Source organism: Rattus norvegicus, chromosome 6 (genome assembly GCF_021556685.1).
Source record: "Rattus norvegicus strain SHRSP/BbbUtx chromosome 6, alternate assembly SHRSP_T2T, whole genome shotgun sequence".
NCBI lineage: Eukaryota > Metazoa > Chordata > Mammalia > Rodentia > Muridae > Rattus > Rattus norvegicus.
Window position 1 is genome coordinate 4,945,473 of NC_141539.1, and position 24,073 is coordinate 4,969,545.

Below are 24,073 nucleotides of genomic sequence, written 5' to 3' on the forward strand. Positions count from 1 at the left end.
TATCATGGTGAATTCAGTAGGTTCCCAATACGATTCGCATGTAATAAGATTGTTTTTCAAGATTGAGCAACGTTTTAACGAACTGAAACACTGTTTCTCTGTGAATTCAGTTAGTTCCCAGTAGCCTGCTCTTGTACTATGTGTACTTTTAAAGATTTATCAAAATTTGGTGAGCCGAATCTGAGTAACATGGTGAATTCGGTTAGTTCCCAGTAGGCCGCAGTAGTAATGAGTGGACTGTTCGGGATATAGAAAAATTTTCACGAATGGAATCAAAATTTCTAGGCGTATTCAGTGAGTTCCCAATGGGACATGCTTGTATGAGTCTGCTTTTCAATATAGAGCAACATTTTGTGGAACGGAATCTAAGTATCATGGTGAATTCAGTAGGTTCCCAATAGGATTCGCATGAAATATTCTTGTTTTTCAAGATTGAGCAACGATTTAACAAACTGAAACACTGTTTCTCTGTGAATTCAGTTAGTTCCCAGTAGCCTGCTCTTGTACTATGTGTACTTTTAAAGATTTATCAAAACTTGGTGAGCCGAATCTGAGTAACATGGTGAATTCGGTTAGTTCCCAGTAGGCCGCAGTAGTAATGAGTGGACTGTTCGGGATATAGAAAAATTTTCACGAATGGAATCAAAATTTCTAGGCGAATTCAGTGAGTTCCCAATGGGACATGCTTGTATGAGTCTGCTTTTCAATATAGAGCAACATTTTGCGGAAGGGAATCTAAGTATCATGGTGAATTCAGTAGGTTCCCAATAGGATTCGCATGTAATAAGCTTGTTTTTCAAGATTGAGCAACGTTTTAACGAACTGAAACACTGTTTCTCTGTGAATCAGTTAGTTCCCAGTAGCCTGCTCTTGTACAATGTGTACTTTTAAAGATTTATCAAAATTTGGTGAGCCGAATCTGAGTAACATGGTGAATTCGGTTAGTTCCCAGTAGGCCGCAGTAGTAATGAGTGGACTGTTCGGGATATAGAAAAATTTTCACGAATGGAATCAAAATTTCTAGGCGAATTCAGTGAGTTCCCAATGGGACATGCTTGTATGAGTCTGCTTTTCAATATAGAGCAACATTTTGTGGAACGGAATCTAAGTATCATGGTGAATTCAGTAGGTTCCCAATAGGATTCGCATGTAATAAGCTTGTTTTTCAATATTGAGCAACGTTTAAACGAACTGAAACAGAGTTTCTCTGTGAATTCAGTTAGTTCCCAGTAGCCTGCTCTTGTACTATGTGTACTTTTAAAGATTTATCAAAATTTGGTGAGCCGAATCTGAGTAACATGGTGAATTCGGTTAGTTCCCAGTAGGCCGCAGTAGTAATGAGTGGACTGTTCGGGATATAGAAAAATTTTCACGAATGGAATCAAAATTTCTAGGCGAATTCAGTGAGTTCCCAATGGGACATGCTTGTATGAGTCTGCTTTTCAATATAGAGCAACATTTTGTGGAACGGAATCTAAGTATCATGGTGAATTCAGTAGGTTCCCAATAGGATTCGCATGTAATAAGCTTGTTATTCAAGATAGAGCAACGTTTTAACGAACTGAAACACTGTTTCTCTGTGAATTCAGTTAGTTCCCAGTAGCCTGCTCTTGTACTATGCGTACTTTTAAAGATTTATCAAAATTTGGTGAGCCGAATCTGAGTAACATGGTGAATTCGGTTAGTTCCCAGTAGGCCGCAGTAGTAATGAGTGGACTGTTCGGGATATAGAAAAATTTTCACGAATGGAATCAAAATTTCTAGGCGAATTCAGTGAGTTCCCAATGGGACATGCTTGTATGAGTCTGCTTTTCAATATAGAGCAACATTTTGCGGAAGGGAATCTAAGTATCATGGTGAATTCAGTAGGTTCCCAATAGGATTCGCATGTAATAAGCTTGTTTTTCAAGATTGAGCAACGTTTTAACGAACTGAAACACTGTTTCTCTGTGAATCAGTTAGTTCCCAGTAGCCTGCTCTTGTACAATGTGTACTTTTAAAGATTTATCAAAATTTGGTGAGCCGAATCTGAGTAACATGGTGAATTCGGTTAGTTCCCAGTAGGCCGCAGTAGTAATGAGTGGACTGTTCGGGATATAGAAAAATTTTCACGAATGGAATCAAAATTTCTAGGCGAATTCAGTGAGTTCCCAATGGGACATGCTTGTATGAGTCTGCTTTTCAATATAGAGCAACATTTTGTGGAACGGAATCTAAGTATCATGGTGAATTCAGTAGGTTCCCAATAGGATTCGCATGTAATAAGCTTGTTTTTCAATATTGAGCAACGTTTAAACGAACTGAAACAGAGTTTCTCTGTGAATTCAGTTAGTTCCCAGTAGCCTGCTCTTGTACTATGTGTACTTTTAAAGATTTATCAAAATTTGGTGAGCCGAATCTGAGTAACATGGTGAATTCGGTTAGTTCCCAGTAGGCAGCAGTAGTAATGAGTGGACTGTTCGGGATATAGAAAAATTTTCACGAATGGAATCAAAATTTCTAGGCGAATTCAGTGAGTTCCCAATGGGACATGCTTGTATGAGTCTGCTTTTCAATATAGAGCAACATTTTGTGGAACGGAATCTAAGTATCATGATGAATTCAGTAAGTTCCCAATAGGATTCGCATGTAATAAGCATGTTATTCAAGATAGAGCAACGTTTTAACGAACTGAAACACTGTTTCTCTGTGAATTCAGTTAGTTCCCAGTAGCCTGCTCTTGTACTATGTGTACTTTTAAAGATTTATCAAAATTTGGTGAGCCGAATCTGAGTAACATGGTGAATTCGGTTAGTTCCCAGTAGGCCGCAGTAGTAATGAGTGACTGTTCGGGATATAGAAAAATTTTCACGAATGGAATCAAAATTTCTAGGCGAATTCAGTGAGTTCCCAATGGGACATGCTTGTATGAGTCTGCTTTTCAATATAGAGCAACATTTTGTGGAACGGAATCTAAGTATCATGGTGAATTCAGTAGGTTCCCAATAGGATTCGCATGTAATAAGCTTGTTATTCAAGATAGAGCAATCGTTTTAACGAACTGAAACACTGTTTCTCTGTGAATTCAGTTAGTTCCCAGTAGCCTGCTCTTGTACTATGTGTACTTTTAAGGATTTATCAAAATTTGGTGAGCCGAATCTGAGTAACATGGTGAATTCGGTTAGTTCCCAGTAGGCCGCAGTAGTAATGAGTGGACTGTTCGGGATATAGAAAAATTTTCACGAATGGAATCAAAATTTCCAGGCGAATTCAGTGAGTTCCCAATGGGACATGCTTGTATGAGTCTGCTTTTCAATATAGAGCAACATTTTGTGGAACGGAATCTAAGTATCATGGTGAATTCAGTAGGTTCCCAATAGGATTCGCATGTAATAAGCTTGTTTTTCAAGATTGAGCAACGTTTTAACGAACTGAAACACTGTTTCTCTGTGAATTCAGTTAGTTCCCAGTAGCCTGCTCTTGTACTATGTGTACTTTTAAGGATTTATCAAAATTTGGTGAGCCGAATCTGAGTAACATGGTGAATTCGGTTAGTTCCCAGTAGGCCGCAGTAGTAATGAGTGGACTGTTCGGGATATAGAAAAATTTTCACGAATGGAATCAAAATTTCCAGGCGAATTCAGTGAGTTCCCAATGGGACATGCTTGTATGAGTCTGCTTTTCAATATAGAGCAACATTTTGTGGAACGGAATCTAAGTATCATGGTGAATTCAGTAGGTTCCCAATAGGATTCGCATGTAATAAGCTTGTTTTTCAAGATTGAGCAACGTTTTAACGAACTGAAACACTGTTTCTCTGTGAATTCAGTTAGTTCCCAGTAGCCTGCTCTTGTACTATGTGTACTTTTAAAGATTTATCAAAATTTGGTGAGCCGAATCTGAGTAACATGGTGAATTCGGTTAGTTCCCAGTAGGCCGCAGTAGTAATGAGTGGACTGTTCGGGATATAGAAAAATTTTCACGAATGGAATCAAAATTTCTAGGCGAATTCAGTGAGTTCCCAATGGGACATGCTTGTATGAGTCTGCTTTTCAATATAGAGCAACATTTTGTGGAACGGAATCTAAGTATCATGGTGAATTCAGTAGGTTCCCAATAGGATTCGCACGTAATAAGCTTGTTATTCAAGATAGAGCAACGTTTTAACGAACTGAAACACTGTTTCTCTGTGAATTCAGTTAGTTCCCAGTAGCCTGCTCTTGTACTATGTGTACTTTTAAAGATTTATCAAAATTTGGTGAGCCGAATCTGAGTAACATGGTGAATTCGGTTAGTTCCCAGTAGGCCGCAGTAGTAATGAGTGGACTGTTCGGGATATATGAAAAATTTTCACGAATGGAATCAAAATTTCTAGGCGAATTCAGTGAGTTCCCAATGGGACATGCTTGTATGAGTCTGCTTTTCAATATAGAGCAACATTTTGTGGAACGGAATCTAAGTATCATGGTGAATTCAGTAGGTTCCCAATACGATTCGCATTTAATAAGCTTGTTTTTCAAGATTGAGCAACGTTTTAAGGAACTGAAACACTGTTTCTCTGTGAATTCAGTTAGTTCCCAGTAGCCTGCTCTTGTACTATGTGTACTTTTAAAGATTTATCAAAATTTGGTAAGCCGAATCTGAGTAACATGGTGAATTCGGTTAGTTCCCTGTAGGCCGCAGTAGTAATGAGTGGACTGTTCGGGATATAGAAAAATTTTCACGAATGGAATCAAAATTTCTAGGCGAATTCAGTGAGTTCCCAATGGGACATGCTTGTATGAGTCTGCTTTTCAAAATAGAGCAACATTTTGTGGAACGGAATCTAAGTATCATGGTGAATTCAGTAGGTTCCCAATAGGATTCGCATGTAATAAGCTTGTTATTCAAGATAGAGCAACGTTTTAACGAACTGAAACACTCTTTCTCTGTGAATTCAGTTAGTTCCCAGTAGCCTGCTCTTGTACTATGCGTACTTTTAAAGATTTATTAAAATTTGTTGAGCCGAATCTGAGTAACATGGTGAATTAGGTTAGTTCCCAGTAGGCCGCAGTAGTAATGAGTGGACTGTTCGGGATATAGAAAAATTTTCACGAATGGAATCAAAATTTCTAGGCGAATTCAGTGAGTTCCCAATGGGACATGCTTGTATGAGTCTGCTTTTCAATATAGAGCAACATTTTGTGGAACGGAATCTAAGTATCATGGTGAATTCAGTAGGTTCCCAATAGGATTCGCATGTAATAAGCTTGTTATTCAAGATAGAGCAACGTTTTAACGAACTGAAACACTGTTTCTCTGTGAATTCAGTTAGTTCCCAGTAGCCTGCTCTTGTACTATGTGTACTTTTAAAGATTTATCAAAATTTGGTGAGCCGAATCTGAGTAACATGGTGAATTCGGTTAGTTCCCAGTAGGCCGCAGTAGTAATGAGTGGACTGTTCGGGATATAGAAAAATTTTCACGAATGGAATCAAAATTTCTAGGCGAATTCAGTGAGTTCCCAATGGGACATGCTTGTATGAGTCTGCTTTTCAATATAGAGCAACATTTTGTGGAACGGAATCTAAGTATCATGGTGAATTCAGTAGGTTCCCAATAGGAATCGCATGTAATAAACCAGTTATTCAAGATAGAGCAACGTTTTAACGAACTGAAACACTGTTTCTCTGTGAATTCAGTTAGTTCCCAGTAGCCTGCTCTTGTACTATGTGTACTTTTAAAGATTTATCAAAATTTGGTGAGCCGAATCTGAGTAACATGGTGAATTCGGTTAGTTCCCAGTAGGCCGCAGTAGTAATGAGTGGACTGTTCGGGATATAGAAAAATTTTCACGAATGGAATCAAAATTTCTAGGCGAATTCAGTGAGTTCCCAATGGGACATGCTTGTATGAGTCTGCTTTTCAATATAGAGCAACATTTTGTGGAACGGAATCTAAGTATCATGGTGAATACAGTAGGTTCCCAATAGGATTCGCATTTAATGAGCTTGTTATTCAAGATAGAGCAACGTTTTAACGAACTGAAACACTGTTTCTCTGTGAATTCAGTTAGTTCCCAGTAGCCTGCTCTTGTACTATGTGTACTTTTAAAGATTTATCATTTTGGTGAGCCGAATCTGAGTAACATGGTGAATTCGGTAAGTTCCCAGTAGGCCGCAGTAGTAATGAGTGGACTGTTCGGGATATAGAAAAATTTACACGAATGGAATCAAAATTTCTAGGCGAATTCAGTGAGTTCCCAATGGGACATGCTTGTATGAGTCTGCTTTTCAATATAGAGCAACATTTTGTGGAACCGAATCTAAGTATCATGGTGAATTCAGTAGGTTCCCAATAGGATTCGCATGTAATAAGCTTGTTATTCAAGATAGAGCAACGTTTTAACGAACTGAAACACTGTTTCTCTGTGAATTCAGTTAGTTCCCAGTAGCCTGCTCTTGTACTATGTGTACTTTAAAGATTTATCAAAATTTGGTGAGCCGAATCTGAGTAACATGGTGAATTCGGTTAGTTCCCAGTAGGCCGCAGTAGTAATGAGTGGACTGTTCGGGATATAGAAAAATTTTCACGAATGGAATCAAAATTTCTAGGCGAATTCAGTGAGTTCCCAATGGGACATGCTTGTATGAGTCTGCTTTTCAAAATAGAGCAACATTTTGTGGAACGGAATCTAAGTATCATGGTGAATTCAGTAGATTCCCAATAGGATTCGCATGTAATAAGCTTGTTATTCAAGATAGAGCAACGTTTTAACGAACTGAAACACTGTTTCTCTGTGAATTCAGTTAGTTCCCAGTAGCCTGCTCTTGTACTATGTGTACTTTTAAGGATTTATCAAAATTTGGTGAGCCGAATCTGAGTAACATGGTGAATTCGGTTAGTTCCCAGTAGGCCGCTGTAGTAATGAGTGGACTGTTCGGGATATAGAAAAATTTTCACGAATGGAATCAAAATTTCCAGGCGAATTCAGTGAGTTCCCAATGGGACATGCTTGTATGAGTCTGCTTTTCAAAATAGAGCAACATTTTGTGGAACGGAATCTAAGTATCATGGTGAATTCAGTAGATTCCCAATAGGATTCGCATGTAATAAGCTTGTTATTCAAGATAGAGCAACGTTTTAACGAACTGAAACACTGTTTCTCTGTGAATTCAGTTAGTTCCCAGTAGCCTGCTCTTGTACTATGTGTACTTTTAAGGATTTATCAAAATTTGGTGAGCCGAATCTGAGTAACATGGTGAATTCGGTTAGTTCCCAGTAGGCCGCAGTAGTAATGAGTGGACTGTTCGGGATATAGAAAAATTTTCACGAATGGAATCAAAATTTCCAGGCGAATTCAGTGAGTTCCCAATGGGACATGCTTGTATGAGTCTGCTTTTCAATATAGAGCAACATTTTGTGGAACGGAATCTAAGTATCATGGTGAATTCAGTAGGTTCCCAATAGGATTCGCATGTAATAAGCTTGTTTTTCAAGATTGAGCAACGTTTTAACGAACTGAAACACTGTTTCTCTGTGAATTCAGTTAGTTCCCAGTAGCCTGCTCTTGTACTATGTGTACTTTTAAAGATTTATCAAAATTTGGTGAGCCGAATCTGAGTAACATGGTGAATTCGGTTAGTTCCCAGTAGGCCGCAGTAGTAATGAGTGGACTGTTCGGGATATAGAAAAATTTTCACGAATGGAATCAAAATTTCTAGGCGAATTCAGTGAGTTCCCAATGGGACATGCTTGTATGAGTCTGCTTTTCAATATAGAGCAACATTTTGTGGAACGGAATCTAAGTATCATGGTGAATTCAGTAGGTTCCCAATAGGATTCGCACGTAATAAGCTTGTTATTCAAGATAGAGCAACGTTTTAACGAACTGAAACACTGTTTCTCTGTGAATTCAGTTAGTTCCCAGTAGCCTGCTCTTGTACTATGTGTACTTTTAAAGATTTATCAAAATTTGGTGAGCCGAATCTGAGTAACATGGTGAATTCGGTTAGTTCCCAGTAGGCCGCAGTAGTAATGAGTGGACTGTTCGGGATATATGAAAAATTTTCACGAATGGAATCAAAATTTCTAGGCGAATTCAGTGAGTTCCCAATGGGACATGCTTGTATGAGTCTGCTTTTCAATATAGAGCAACATTTTGTGGAACGGAATCTAAGTATCATGGTGAATTCAGTAGGTTCCCAATACGATTCGCATTTAATAAGCTTGTTTTTCAAGATTGAGCAACGTTTTAAGGAACTGAAACACTGTTTCTCTGTGAATTCAGTTAGTTCCCAGTAGCCTGCTCTTGTACTATGTGTACTTTTAAAGATTTATCAAAATTTGGTGAGCCGAATCTGAGTAACATGGTGAATTCGGTTAGTTCCCTGTAGGCCGCAGTAGTAATGAGTGGACTGTTCGGGATATAGAAAAATTTTCACGAATGGAATCAAAATTTCTAGGCGAATTCAGTGAGTTCCCAATGGGACATGCTTGTATGAGTCTGCTTTTCAAAATAGAGCAACATTTTGTGGAACGGAATCTAAGTATCATGGTGAATTCAGTAGGTTCCCAATAGGATTCGCATGTAATAAGCTTGTTATTCAAGATAGAGCAACGTTTTAACGAACTGAAACACTCTTTCTCTGTGAATTCAGTTAGTTCCCAGTAGCCTGCTCTTGTACTATGCGTACTTTTAAAGATTTATTAAAATTTGTTGAGCCGAATCTGAGTAACATGGTGAATTAGGTTAGTTCCCAGTAGGCCGCAGTAGTAATGAGTGGACTGTTCGGGATATAGAAAAATTTTCACGAATGGAATCAAAATTTCTAGGCGAATTCAGTGAGTTCCCAATGGGACATGCTTGTATGAGTCTGCTTTTCAATATAGAGCAACATTTTGTGGAACGGAATCTAAGTATCATGGTGAATTCAGTAGGTTCCCAATAGGATTCGCATGTAATAAGCTTGTTATTCAAGATAGAGCAACGTTTTAACGAACTGAAACACTGTTTCTCTGTGAATTCAGTTAGTTCCCAGTAGCCTGCTCTTGTACTATGTGTACTTTTAAAGATTTATCAAAATTTGGTGAGCCGAATCTGAGTAACATGGTGAATTCGGTTAGTTCCCAGTAGGCCGCAGTAGTAATGAGTGGACTGTTCGGGATATAGAAAAATTTTCACGAATGGAATCAAAATTTCTAGGCGAATTCAGTGAGTTCCCAATGGGACATGCTTGTATGAGTCTGCTTTTCAATATAGAGCAACATTTTGTGGAACGGAATCTAAGTATCATGGTGAATTCAGTAGGTTCCCAATAGGAATCGCATGTAATAAACCAGTTATTCAAGATAGAGCAACGTTTTAACGAACTGAAACACTGTTTCTCTGTGAATTCAGTTAGTTCCCAGTAGCCTGCTCTTGTACTATGTGTACTTTTAAAGATTTATCAAAATTTGGTGAGCCGAATCTGAGTAACATGGTGAATTCGGTTAGTTCCCAGTAGGCCGCAGTAGTAATGAGTGGACTGTTCGGGATATAGAAAAATTTTCACGAATGGAATCAAAATTTCTAGGCGAATTCAGTGAGTTCCCAATGGGACATGCTTGTATGAGTCTGCTTTTCAATATAGAGCAACATTTTGTGGAACGGAATCTAAGTATCATGGTGAATACAGTAGGTTCCCAATAGGATTCGCATTTAATGAGCTTGTTATTCAAGATAGAGCAACGTTTTAACGAACTGAAACACTGTTTCTCTGTGAATTCAGTTAGTTCCCAGTAGCCTGCTCTTGTACTATGTGTACTTTTAAAGATTTATCAAAATTTGGTGAGCCGAATCTGAGTAACATGGTGAATTCGGTAAGTTCCCAGTAGGCCGCAGTAGTAATGAGTGGACTGTTCGGGATATAGAAAAATTTACACGAATGGAATCAAAATTTCTAGGCGAATTCAGTGAGTTCCCAATGGGACATGCTTGTATGAGTCTGCTTTTCAATATAGAGCAACATTTTGTGGAACCGAATCTAAGTATCATGGTGAATTCAGTAGGTTCCCAATAGGATTCGCATGTAATAAGCTTGTTATTCAAGATAGAGCAACGTTTTAACGAACTGAAACACTGTTTCTCTGTGAATTCAGTTAGTTCCCAGTAGCCTGCTCTTGTACTATGTGTACTTTAAAGATTTATCAAAATTTGGTGAGCCGAATCTGAGTAACATGGTGAATTCGGTTAGTTCCCAGTAGGCCGCAGTAGTAATGAGTGGACTGTTCGGGATATAGAAAAATTTTCACGAATGGAATCAAAATTTCTAGGCGAATTCAGTGAGTTCCCAATGGGACATGCTTGTATGAGTCTGCTTTTCAATATAGAGCAACATTTTGTGGAACGGAATCTAAGTATCATGGTGAATTCAGTAGGTTCCCAATAGGAATCGCATGTAATAAACCAGTTATTCAAGATAGAGCAACGTTTTAACGAACTGAAACACTGTTTCTCTGTGAATTCAGTTAGTTCCCAGTAGCCTGCTCTTGTACTATGTGTACTTTTAAAGATTTATCAAAATTTGGTGAGCCGAATCTGAGTAACATGGTGAATTCGGTTAGTTCCCAGTAGGCCGCAGTAGTAATGAGTGGACTGTTCGGGATATAGAAAAATTTTCACGAATGGAATCAAAATTTCTAGGCGAATTCAGTGAGTTCCCAATGGGACATGCTTGTATGAGTCTGCTTTTCAATATAGAGCAACATTTTGTGGAACGGAATCTAAGTATCATGGTGAATACAGTAGGTTCCCAATAGGATTCGCATTTAATGAGCTTGTTATTCAAGATAGAGCAACGTTTTAACGAACTGAAACACTGTTTCTCTGTGAATTCAGTTAGTTCCCAGTAGCCTGCTCTTGTACTATGTGTACTTTTAAAGATTTATCAAAATTTGGTGAGCCGAATCTGAGTAACATGGTGAATTCGGTAAGTTCCCAGTAGGCCGCAGTAGTAATGAGTGGACTGTTCGGGATATAGAAAAATTTACACGAATGGAATCAAAATTTCTAGGCGAATTCAGTGAGTTCCCAATGGGACATGCTTGTATGAGTCTGCTTTTCAATATAGAGCAACATTTTGTGGAACCGAATCTAAGTATCATGGTGAATTCAGTAGGTTCCCAATAGGATTCGCATGTAATAAGCTTGTTATTCAAGATAGAGCAACGTTTTAACGAACTGAAACACTGTTTCTCTGTGAATTCAGTTAGTTCCCAGTAGCCTGCTCTTGTACTATGTGTACTTTAAAGATTTATCAAAATTTGGTGAGCCGAATCTGAGTAACATGGTGAATTCGGTTAGTTCCCAGTAGGCCGCAGTAGTAATGAGTGGACTGTTCGGGATATAGAAAAATTTTCACGAATGGAATCAAAATTTCTAGGCGAATTCAGTGAGTTCCCAATGGGACATGCTTGTATGAGTCTGCTTTTCAAAATAGAGCAACATTTTGTGGAACGGAATCTAAGTATCATGGTGAATTCAGTAGATTCCCAATAGGATTCGCATGTAATAAGCTTGTTATTCAAGATAGAGCAACGTTTTAACGAACTGAAACACTGTTTCTCTGTGAATTCAGTTAGTTCCCAGTAGCCTGCTCTTGTACTATGTGTACTTTTAAAGATTTATCAAAATTTGGTGAGCCGAATCTGAGTAACATGGTGAATTCGGTTAGTTCCCTGTAGGCCGCAGTAGTAATGAGTGGACTGTTCGGGATATTGAAAAATTTTCACGAATGGAATCAAAATTTCTAGGCGAATTCAGTGAGTTCCCAATGGACATGCTTGTATGAGTCTGCTTTTCAATATAGAGCAACATTTTGTGGAACGGAATCTAAGTATCATGGTGAATTCAGTAGGTTCCCAATAGGATTCGCATGTAATAAGCTTGTTTTTCAAGATTGAGCAACGTTTTAACGAACTGAAACACTGTTTCTCTGTGAATTCAGTTAGTTCCCAGTAGCCTGCTCTTGTACTATGTGTACTTTTAAAGATTTATCAAAATTTGGTGAGCCGAATCTGAGTAACATGGTGAATTCGGTTAGTTCCCAGTAGGCCGCAGTATTAATGAGTGGACTGTTCCGGGATATAGAAAAATTTTCACGAATGGAATCAAAATTTCTAGGCGAATTCAGTGAGTTCCCAATGGGACATGCTTGTATGAGTCTGCTTTTCAATATAGAGCAACATTTTGTGGAACGGAATCTAAGTATCATGGTGAATTCAGTAGGTTCCCAATAGGATTCGCATGTAATAAGCTTGTTTTTCAAGATTGAGCAACGTTTTAACGAACTGAAACACTGTTTCTCTGTGAATTCAGTTAGTTCCCAGTAGCCTGCTCTTGTACTATGTGTACTTTTAAAGATTTATCAAAATTTGGTGAGCCGAATCTGAGTAACATGGTGAATTCGGTTAGTTCCCAGTAGGCCGCAGTAGTAATGAGTGGACTGTTCGGGATATAGAAAAATTTTCACGAATGGAATCAAAATTTCTAGGCGAATTCAATGAGTTCCCAATGGGACATGCTTGTATGAGTCTGCTTTTCAATATAGAGCAACATTTTGTGGAACGGAATCTAAGTATCATGGTGAATTCAGTAGGTTCCCAATAGGATTCGCATGTAATAAGCTTGTTATTCAAGATAGAGCAACGTTTTAACGAACTGAAACACTGTTTCTCTGTGAATTCAGTTAGTTCCCAGTAGCCTGCTCTTGTACTATGTGTACTTTTAAAGATTTATCAAAATTTGGTGAGCCGAATCTGAGTAACATGGTGAATTCGGTTAGTTCCCAGTAGGCCGCAGTAGTAATGAGTGGACTGTTCGGGATATATGAAAAATTTTCACGAATGGAATCAAAATTTCTAGGCGAATTCAGTGAGTTCCCAATGGGACATGCTTGTATGAGTCTGCTTTTCAATATAGAGCAACATTTTGTGGAACGGAATCTAAGTATCATGGTGAATACAGTAGGTTCCCAATAGGATTCGCATGTAATGAGCTTGTTATTCAAGATAGAGCAACGTTTTAACGAACTGAAACACTGTTTCTCTGTGAATTCAGTTAGTTCCCAGTAGCCTGCTCTTGTACTATGTGTACTTTTAAAGATTTATCAAAATTTGGTGAGCCGAATCTGAGTAACATGGTGAATTCGGTTAGTTCCCAGTAGGCCGCAGTAGTAATGTTTGGACTGTTCGGGATATAGAAAAATTTTCACGAATGGAATCAAAATTTCTAGGCGAATTCAGTGAGTTCCCAATGGGACATGCTTGTATGAGTCTGCTTTTCAATATAGAGCAACATTTTGTGGAACGGAATCTAAGTATCATGGTGAATTCAGTAGGTTCCCAATAGGATTCGCATGTAATAAGCTTGTTTTTCAAGATTGAGCAACGTTTTAACGAACTGAAACACTGTTTCTCTGTGAATTCAGTTAGTTCCCAGTAGCCTGCTCTTGTACTATGTGTACTTTTAAAGATTTATCAAAATTTGGTGAGCCGAATCTGAGTAACATGGTGAATTCGGTTAGTTCCCTGTAGGCCGCAGTAGTAATGAGTGGACTGTTCGGGATATAGAAAAATTTTCACGAATGGAATCAAAATTTCTAGGCGAATTCAGTTAGTTCCCAATGGGACATGCTTGTATGAGTCTGCTTTTCAAAATAGAGCAACATTTTGTGGAACGGAATCTAAGTATCATGGTGAATTCAGTATGTTCCCAATAGGATTCGCATGTAATAAGCTTGTTATTCAAGATAGAGCAACGTTTTAACGAACTGAAACACTCTTTCTCTGTGAATTCAGTTAGTTCCCAGTAGCCTGCTCTTGTACTATGCGTACTTTTAAAGATTTATCAAAATTTGGTGAGCCGAATCTGAGTAACATGGTGAATTCGGTTAGTTCCCAGTAGGCCGCAGTAGTAATGAGTGGACTGTTCGGGATATAGAAAAATTTTCACGAATGGAATCAAAATTTCTAGGCGAATTCAGTGAGTTCCCAATGGGACATGCTTGTATGAGTCTGCTTTTCAATATAGAGCAACATTTTGTAGAACGGAATCTAAGTATCATGGTGAATTCAGTAGGTTCCCAATAGGATTCGCATGTAATAAGCTTGTTATTCAAGATAGAGCAACGTTTTACCGAACTGAAACACTGTTTCTCTGTGAATTCAGTTAGTTCCCATTAGCCTGCTCTTGTACTATGTGTACTTTTAAAGATTTATCAAAATTTGGTGAGCCGAATCTGAGTAACATGGTGAATTCGGTTAGTTCCCAGTAGGCCGCAGTAGTAATGAGTGGACTGTTCGCGATATAGAAAAATTTTCACGAATGGAATCAAAATTTCTAGGCGAATTCAGTGAGTTCCCAATGGGACATGCTTGTATGAGTCTGCTTTTCAATATAGAGCAACATTTTCTGGAACGGAATCTAAGTATCATGGTGAATACAGTAGGTTCCCAATAGGATTCGCAGGTAATGAGCTTGTTATTCAAGATAGAGCAACGTTTTAACGAACTGAAACACTGTTTCTCTGTGAATTCAGTTAGTTCCCAGTAGCCTGCTCTTGTATTATGTGTACTTTTAAAGATTTATCAAAATTTGGTGAGCTGAATCTGAGTAACATGGTGAATTCGGTTAGTTCCCAGTAGGCCGCAGTAGTAATGAGTGGACTGTTCGGGATATAGAAAAATTTACACGAATGGAATCAAAATTTCTAGGCGAATTCAGTGAGTTCCCAATGGGACATGCTTGTATGAGTCTGCTTTTCAATATAGAGCAACATTTTGTGGAACGGAATCTAAGTATCATGGTGAATTCAGTAGGTTCCCAATAGGATTCTCATGTAATAAGCTTGTTATTCAAGATAGAGCAACGTTTTCACGAACTGAAACACTGTTTCTCTGTGAATTCAGTTAGTTCCCAGTAGCCTGCTCTTGTACTATGTGTACTTTTAAAGATTTATCAAAATTTGGTGAGCCGAATCTGAGTAACATGGTGAATTCGGTTAGTTCCCAGTAGGCCGCAGTAGTAATGAGCGGACTGTTCGGGATATAGAAAAATTTTCACGAATGGAATCAAAATTTCTAGGCGAATTCAGTGAGTTCCCAATGGGACATGCTTGTATGAGTCTGCTTTTCAATATAGAGCAACATTTTGTGGAACGGAATCTAAGTATCATGGTGAATTCAGTAGGTTCCCAATAGGATTCGCATGTAATAAGCTTGTTATTCAAGATAGAGCAACGTTTTAACGAACTGAAACACTGTTTCTCTGTGAATTCAGTTAGTTCCCAGTAGCCTGCTCTTGTACTATGTGTACTTTTAAAGATTTATCAAAATTTGGTGAGCCGAATCTGAGTAACATGGTGAATTCGGTTTGTTCCCAGTAGGCCGCAGTAGTAATGAGTGGACTGTTCGGGATATTGAAAAATTTTCACGAATGGAATCAAAATTTCTAGGCGAATTCAGTGAGTTCCCAATGGGACATGCTTGTATGAGTCTGCTTTTCAATATAGAGCAACATTTTGTGGAACGGAATCTAAGTATCATGGTGAATTCAGTAGGTTCCCAATAGGATTCGCATGTAATAAGCTTGTTTTTCAAGATTGAGCAACGTTTTAACGAACTGAAACACTGTTTCTCTGTGAATTCAGTTAGTTCCCAGTAGCCTGCTCTTGTACTATGTGTACTTTTAAAGATTTATCAAAATTTGGTGAGCCGAATCTGAGTAACATGGTGAATTCAGTTAGTTCCCAGTAGGCCGCAGTATTAATGAGGGGACTGTTCCGGGATATAGAAAAATTTTCACGAATGGAATCAAAATTTCTAGGCGAATTCAGTGAGTTCCCAATGGGACATGCTTGTATGAGTCTGCTTTTCAATATAGAGCAACATTTTGTGGAACGGAATCTAAGTATCATGGTGCATTCAGTAGGTTCCCAATAGGATTCGCATGTAATAAGCTTGTTATTCAAGATAGAGCAACGTTTTAACGAACTGAAACACTGTTTCTCTGTGAATTCAGTTAGTTCCCAGTAGCCTGCTCTTGTACTATGCGTACTTTTAAAGATTTATAAAATTAGGTGAGCCGAATCTGAGTAACATGGTGAATTCGGTTAGTTCCCAGTAAGCGGCAGTAGTAATGAGTGGACTGTTCGAGATATAGAAAAATTTTCACGAATGATATCAAAATTTCTAGGCGAATTCAGTGAGTTCCCAATGGGACATGCTTGTATGAGTCTGCTTTTCAATATAGAGCAACATTTTGTGGAACGGAATCTAAGTATCATGGTGAATTCAGTAGGTTCCCAATAGGATTCGCATGTAATAAGCTTGTTATTCAAGATAGAGCAACGTTTTAACGAACTGAAACACTGTTTCTCTGTGAATTCAGTTAGTTCCCAGTAGCCTGCTCTTGTACTATGTGTACTTTTAAAGATTTATCAAAATTTGGTGAGCCGAATCTGAGTAACATGGTGAATTCGGTTAGTTCCCAGTAGGCCACAGTAGTAATGAGTGGACAGTTCGGGATATAGAAAAATTTTCACGAATCGAATCAAAATTTCTAGGCGAATTCAGTGAGTTCCCAATGGGACATGCTTGTAGGAGTCTGCTTTTCAATATAGAGCAACATTTTGAGGAACGGAATCTAAGTATCATGGTGAATTCAGTAGGTTCCCAATAGGAATCGCATGTAATAAGCCAGTTATTCAAGATAGAGCAACGTTTTAACGAACTGAAACACTGTTTCTCTGTGAATTCAGTTAGTTCCCAGTAGCCTGCTCTTGTACTATGTGTACTTTTAAAGATTTATCAAAATTTGGTGAGCCGAATCTGAGTAACATGGTGAATTCGGTTAGTTCCCAGTAGGCCGCAGTAGTAATGAGTGGACTGTTCGGGTTATAGAAAAATTTTCACGAATGGAATCAAAATTTCTAGGCGAATTCAGTGAGTTCCCAATGGGACATGCTTGTATGAGTCTGCTTTTCAATATAGAGCAACATTTTGTAGAACGGAATCTAAGTATCATGGTGAATTCAGTAGGTTCCCAATAGGATTCGCATGTAATAAGCTTGTTATTCAAGATAGAGCAACGTTTTAACGAACTGAAACACTCTTTCTCTGTGAATTCAGTTAGTTCCCAGTAGCCTGCTCTTGTACTATGTGTACTTTTAAAGATTTATCAAAATTTGGTGAGCCGAATCTGAGTAACATGGTGAATTCGGTTAGACCCAGTAGGCCGCAGTAGTAATGAGTGGACTGTTCGGGATATAGAAAAATTTTCACGAATGGAATCAAAATTTCTAGGCGAATTCAGTGAGTTCCCAATGGGACATGCTTGTATGAGTCTGCTTTTCAATATAGAGCAACATTTTGTGGAACGGAATCTAAGTATCATGGTGAATTCAGTAGGTTCCCAATAGGAATCGCATGTAATAAGCCAGTTATTCAAGATAGAGCAACGTTTTACCGAACTGAAACACTGTTTCTCTGTGAATTCAGTTAGTTCCCAGTAGCCTGCTCTTGTACTATGTGTACTTTTAAAGATTTATCAAAATTTGGTGAGCCGAATCTGAGTAACATGGTGAATTCGGTTAGTTCCCAGTAGGCCGCAGTAGTAATGAGTGGACTGTTCGCGATATAGAAAAATTTTCACGAATGGAATCAAAATTTCTAGGCGAATTCAGTGAGTTCCCAATGGGACATGCTTGTATGAGTCTGCTTTTCAATATAGAGCAACATTTTCTGGAACGGAATCTAAGTATCATGGTGAATACAGTAGGTTCCCAATAGGATTCGCAGGTAATGAGCTTGTTATTCAAGATAGAGCAACGTTTTAACGAACTGAAACACTGTTTCTCTGTGAATTCAGTTAGTTCCCAGTAGCCTGCTCTTGTACTATGTGTACTTTTAAAGATTTATCATTTTGGTGAGCCGAATCTGAGTAACATGGTGAATTCGGTTAGTTCCCAGTAGGCCGCAGTAGTAATGAGTGGACTGTTCGGGATATAGAAAAATTTACACGAATGGAATCAAAATTTCTAGGCGAATTCAGTGAGTTCCCAATGGGACATGCTTGTATGAGTCTGCTTTTCAATATAGAGCAACATTTTGTGGAACGGAATCTAAGTATCATGGTGAATTCAGTAGGTTCCCAATAGGATTCTCATGTAATAAGCTTGTTATTCAAGATAGAGCAACGTTTTCACGAACTGAAACACTGTTTCTCTGTGAATTCAGTTAGTTCCCAGTAGCCTGCTCTTGTACTATGTGTACTTTTAAAGATTTATCAAAATTTGGTGAGCCGAATCTGAGTAACATGGTGAATTCGGTTAGTTCCCAGTAGGCCGCAGTAGTAATGAGTGGACTGTTCGGGATATAGAAAAATTTTCACGAATGGAATCAAAATTTCTAGGCGAATTCAGTGAGTTCCCAATGGGACATGCTTTTATGAGTCTGCTTTTCAATATAGAGCAACATTTTGTGGAACGGAATCTAAGTATCATGGTGAATTCAGTAGGTTCCCAATAGGATTCGCATGTAATAAGCTTGTTATTCAAGATAGAGCAACGTTTTAACGAACTGAAACACTGTTTCTCTGTGAATTCAGTTAGTTCCCAGTAGCCTGCTCTTGTACTATGTGTACTTTTAAAGATTTATCAAAATTTGGTGAGCCGAATCTGAGTAACATGGTGAATTCGGTTTGTTCCCAGTAGGCCGCAGTAGTAATGAGTGGACTGTTCGGGATATTGAAAAATTTTCACGAATGGAATCAAAATTTCTAGGCGAATTCAGTGAGTTTCCAATGGGACATGCTTGTATGAGTCTGCTTTTCAATATAGAGCAACATTTTGTGGAACGGAATCTAAGTATCATGGTGAATTCAGTAGGTTCCCAATAGGATTCGCATGTAATAAGCTTGTTTTTCAAGATTGAGCAACGTTTTAACGAACTGAAACACTGTTTCTCTGTGAATTCAGTTAGTTCCCAGTAGCCTGCTCTTGTACTATGTGTACTTTTAAAGATTTATCAAAATTTGGTGAGCCGAATCTGAGTAACATGGTGAATTCAGTTAGTTCCCAGTAGGCCGCAGTATTAATGAGGGGACTGTTCCGGGATATAGAAAAATTTTCACGAATGGAATCAAAATTTCTAGGCGAATTCAGTGAGTTCCCAATGGGACATGCTTGTATGAGTCTGCTTTTCAATATAGAGCAACATTTTGTGGAACGGAATCTAAGTATCATGGTGCATTCAGTAGGTTCCCAATAGGATTCGCATGTAATAAGCTTGTTATTCAAGATAGAGCAACGTTTTAACGAACTGAAACACTGTTTCTCTGTGAATTCAGTTAGTTCCCAGTAGCCTGCTCTTGTACTATGCGTACTTTTAAAGATTTATCAAAATTAGGTGAGCCGAATCTGAGTAACATGGTGAATTCGGTTAGTTCCCAGTAAGCCGCAGTAGTAATGAGTGGACTGTTCGAGATATAGAAAAATTTTCACGAATGATATCAAAATTTCTAGGCGAATTCAGTGAGTTCCCAATGGGACATGCTTGTATGAGTCTGCTTTTCAATATAGAGCAACATTTTGTGGAACGGAATCTAAGTATCATGGTGAATTCAGTAGGTTCCCAATACGATTCGCATGTAATAAGCTTGTTATTCAAGATAGAGCAACGTTTTAACGAACTGAAACACTGTTTCTCTGTGAATTCAGTTAGTTCCCAGTAGCCTGCTCTTGTACTATGTGTACTTTTAAAGATTTATCAAAATTTGGTGAGCCGAATCTGAGTAACATGGTGAATTCGGTTAGTTCCCAGTAGCCCACAGTAGTAATGAGTGGACAGTTCGGGATATAGAAAAATTTTCACGAATCGAATCAAAATTTCTAGGCGAATTCAGTGAGTTCCCAATGGGACATGCTTGTAGGAGTCTGCTTTTCAATATAGAGCAACATTTTGAGGAACGGAATCTAAGTATCATGGTGAATTCAGTAGGTTCCCAATAGTAATCGCATGTAATAAGCCAGTTATTCAAGATAGAGCAACGTTTTAACGAACTGAAACACTGTTTCTCTGTGAATTCAGTTAGTTCCCAGTAGCCTGCTCTTGTACTATGTGTACTTTTAAAGATTTATCAAAATTTGGTGAGCCGAATCTGAGTAACATGGTGAATTCGGTTAGTTCCCAGTAGGCCACAGTAGTAATGAGTGGACTGTTCGGGTTATAGAAAAATTTTCACGAATGGAATCAAAATTTCTAGGCGAATTCAGTGAGTTCCCAATGGGACATGCTTGTATGAGTCTGCTTTTCAATATAGAGCAACATTTTGTGGAACGGAGTCTAAGTATCATGGTGAATACAGTAGGTTCCCAATAGGATTCGCATGTAATGAGCTTGTTATTCAAGATAGAGCAACGTTTTAACGAACTGAAACACTGTTTCTCTGTGAATTCAGTTAGTTCCCAGTAGCCTGCTCTTGTACAATGTGTACTTTTAAAGATTTATCAAAATTTGGTGAGCCGAATCTGAGTAACATGGTGAATTCGGTTAGTTCCCAGTAGGCCGCAGTAGTAATGAGTGGACAGTTCGGGATATAGAAAAATTTTCACGAATGGAATCAAAATTTCTAGGCGAATTCAGTGAGTTCCCAATGGGACATGCTTGTATGAGTCTGCTTTTCAATATAGAGCAACATTTTGTGGAACGGAATCTAAGTATCATGGTGAATTCAGTAGGTTCCCAATACGATTCGCATGTAATAAGCTTGTTTTTCAAGATTGTGCAACGTTTTAACGAACTGAAACACTGTTTCTCTGTGAATTCAGTTAGTTCCCAGTAGCCTGCTCTTGTACTATGTGTACTTTTAAAGATTTATCAAAATTTGGTGAGCCGAATCTGAGTAACATGGTGAATTCGGTTAGTTCCCAGTAGGCCGCAGTAGTAATGAGTGGACTGTTCGGGATATAGAAAAATTTTCACGAATGGAATCAAAATTTCTAGGCGAATTCAGTGAGTTCCCAATGGGAAATGCTTGTATGAGTCTGCTTTTCAAAATAGAGCAACATTTTGTGGAACGGAATCTAAGTATCATGGTGAATTCAGTAGGTTCCCAATAGGATTCGCATGTAATAAGCTTGTTATTCAAGATAGAGCAACGTTTTAACAAACTGAAACACTCTTTCTCTGTGAATTCAGTTAGTTCCCAGTAGCCTGCTCTTGTACTATGCGTACTTTTAAAGATTTATCAAAATTTGGTGAGCCGAATCTGAGTAACATGGTGAATTCGGTTAGTTCCCAGTAGGCCGCAGTAGTAATGAGTGGACTGTTCGGGATATAGAAAAATTTTCACGAATGGAATCAAAATTTCTAGGCGAATTCAGTGAGTTCCCAATGGGACATGCTTGTATGAGTCTGCTTTTCAATATAGAGCAACATTTTGTGGAACGGAATCTAAGTATCATGGTGAATTCAGTAGGTTCCCAATAGGATTCGCATGTAATAAGCTTGTTATTCAAGATAGAGCAACGTTTTAACGAACTGAAACACTGTTTCTCTGTGAATTCAGTTAGTTCCCAGTAGCCTGCTCTTGTACTATGTGAACTTTTAAAGATTTATCAAAATTTGGTGAGCCGAATCTGAGTAACATGGTGAATTCGGTTAGTTCCCAGTAGGCCGCAGTAGTAATGAGTGGACTGTTCGGGATATAGAAAAATTTTCACGAATGGAATCAAAATTTCTAGGCGAATTCAGTTTGTTCCCAATGGGACATGCTTGTATGAGTCTGCTTTTCAATATAGAGCAACATTTTGTGGAACGGAATCTAAGTATCATGGTGAATTCAGTAGGTTCCCAATAGGATTCGCATGTAATAAGCTTGTTATTCAAGATAGAGCAACGTTTTAACGAACTGAAACACTGTTTCTCTGTGAATTCAGTTAGTTCCCAGTAGCCTGCTCTTGTACTATGTGTACTTTTAAAGATTTATCAAAATTTGGTGATCTGAATCTGAGTAACATGGTGAATTCGGTTAGTTCCCAGTAGGCCGCAGTAGTAATGAGTGGACTGTTCGGGATATAGAAAAATTTTCACGAATGGAATCAAAATTTCTAGGCGAATTCAGTGAGTTCCCAATGGGACATGCTTGTATGAGTCTGCTTTTCAATATAGAGCAACATTTTGTGGAACGGAATCTAAGTATCATGGTGAATTCAGTAGGTTCCCAATACGATTCGCATGTAATAAGATTGTTTTTCAATATTGAGCAACGTTTTAACGAACTGAAACACTGTTTCTCTGTGAATTCAGTTAGTTCCCAGTAGCCTGCTCTTGTACTATGTGTACTTTTAAAGATTTATCAAAATTTGGTGAGCCGAATCTGAGTAACATGGTGAATTCGGTTAGTTCCCAGTAGGCCGCAGTAGTAATGAGTGGACTGTTCGGGATATAGAAAAATTTTCACAAATGGAATCAAAATTTCTAGGCGAATTCAGTGAGTTCCCAATGGGACATGCTTGTATGAGTCTGCTTTTCAATATAGAGCAACATTTTGTGGAACGGAATCTAAGTATCATGGTGAATTCAGTAGGTTCCCAATAGGATTCGCATGTAATAAGCTTGTTTTTCAAGATTGAGCAACGTTTTAACGAACTGAAACACTGTTTCTCTGTGAATTCAGTTAGTTCCCCGTAGCCTGCTCTTGTACTACGTGTACTTTTAAAGATTTATCAAAATTTGGTGAGCCGAATCTGAGTCACATGGTGAATTCGGTTAGTTCCCAGTAGGCCGCAGTAGTAATGAGTGGACTGTTCGGGATATAGAAAAATTTTCACGAATGGAATCAAAATTTCTAGGCGAATTCAGTGAGTTCCCAATGGGACATGCTTGTATGAGTTTGCTTTTCAATATAGAGCACCATTTTGTGGTACGGAATCTAAGTATCATGGTGAATTCAGTAGGTTCCCAATAGGATTCGCATGTAATAAGCTTGTTATTCAAGATAGAGCAACGTTTTAACGAACTGAAACACTGTTTCTCTGTGAATTCAGTTAGTTCCCAGTAGCCTGCTCTTGTACTATGTGTACTTTTAAAGATTTATCAAAATTTGGTGAGCCGAATCTGAGTAACATGGTGAATTCGGTTAGTTCCCAGTAGGCCGCAGTAGTAATGAGTGGACTGTTCGGGATATAGAAAAATTTTCACGAATGGAATCAAAATTTCTAGGCAAATTCAGTGAGTTCCCAATGGGACATGCTTGTATGAGTCTGCTTTTCAATATAGAGCAACATTTTGTGGAACGGAATCTAAGTATCATGGTGAATTCAGTAGGTTCCCAATAGGATTCGCATGTAATAAGCTTGTTATTCAAGATAGAGCAACGTTTTAACGAACTGAAACACTGTTTCTCTGTGAATTCAGTTAGTTCCCAGTAGCCTGCTCTTGTACTATGTGTACTTTTAATATTTATCAAAATTTGGTGAGCCGAATCTGAGTAACATGGTGAATTCGGTTAGTTCCCAGTAGGCCGCAGTAGTAATGAGTGGACTGTTCGGGATATAGAAAAATTTTCACGAATGGAATCAAAATTTCTAGGCGAATTCAGTGAGTTCCCAATGGGACATGCTTGTATGAGTCTGCTTTTCAATATAGAGCAACATTTTGTGGAACGGAATCTAATTATCATGGTGAATTCAGTAGGTTCCCAATAGGATTCGCATGTAATAAGCTTGTTATTCAAGATAGAGCAACGTTTTAACGAACTGAAACACTGTTTCTCTGTGAATTCAGTTAGTTCCCAGTATCCTGCTCTTGTACTACGTGTACTTTTAAAGTTTTATCAAAATTTGGTGAGCCGAATCTGAGTTACATGGTGAATTCGGTTAGTTCCCAGTAGGCCGCAGTAGTAATAAGTGGACTATTCGGGATATAAAAAAATTTTCACGAATGGAATCAAAATTTTAAGGCGAATTCATTGAGTTCCCAATGGGACATGCTTGTATGAGTCTGCTTTTCAATATAGAGCAACATTTTGTGGAACGGAATCTAAGTATCATGGTGAATTCAGTAGGTTCCCAATA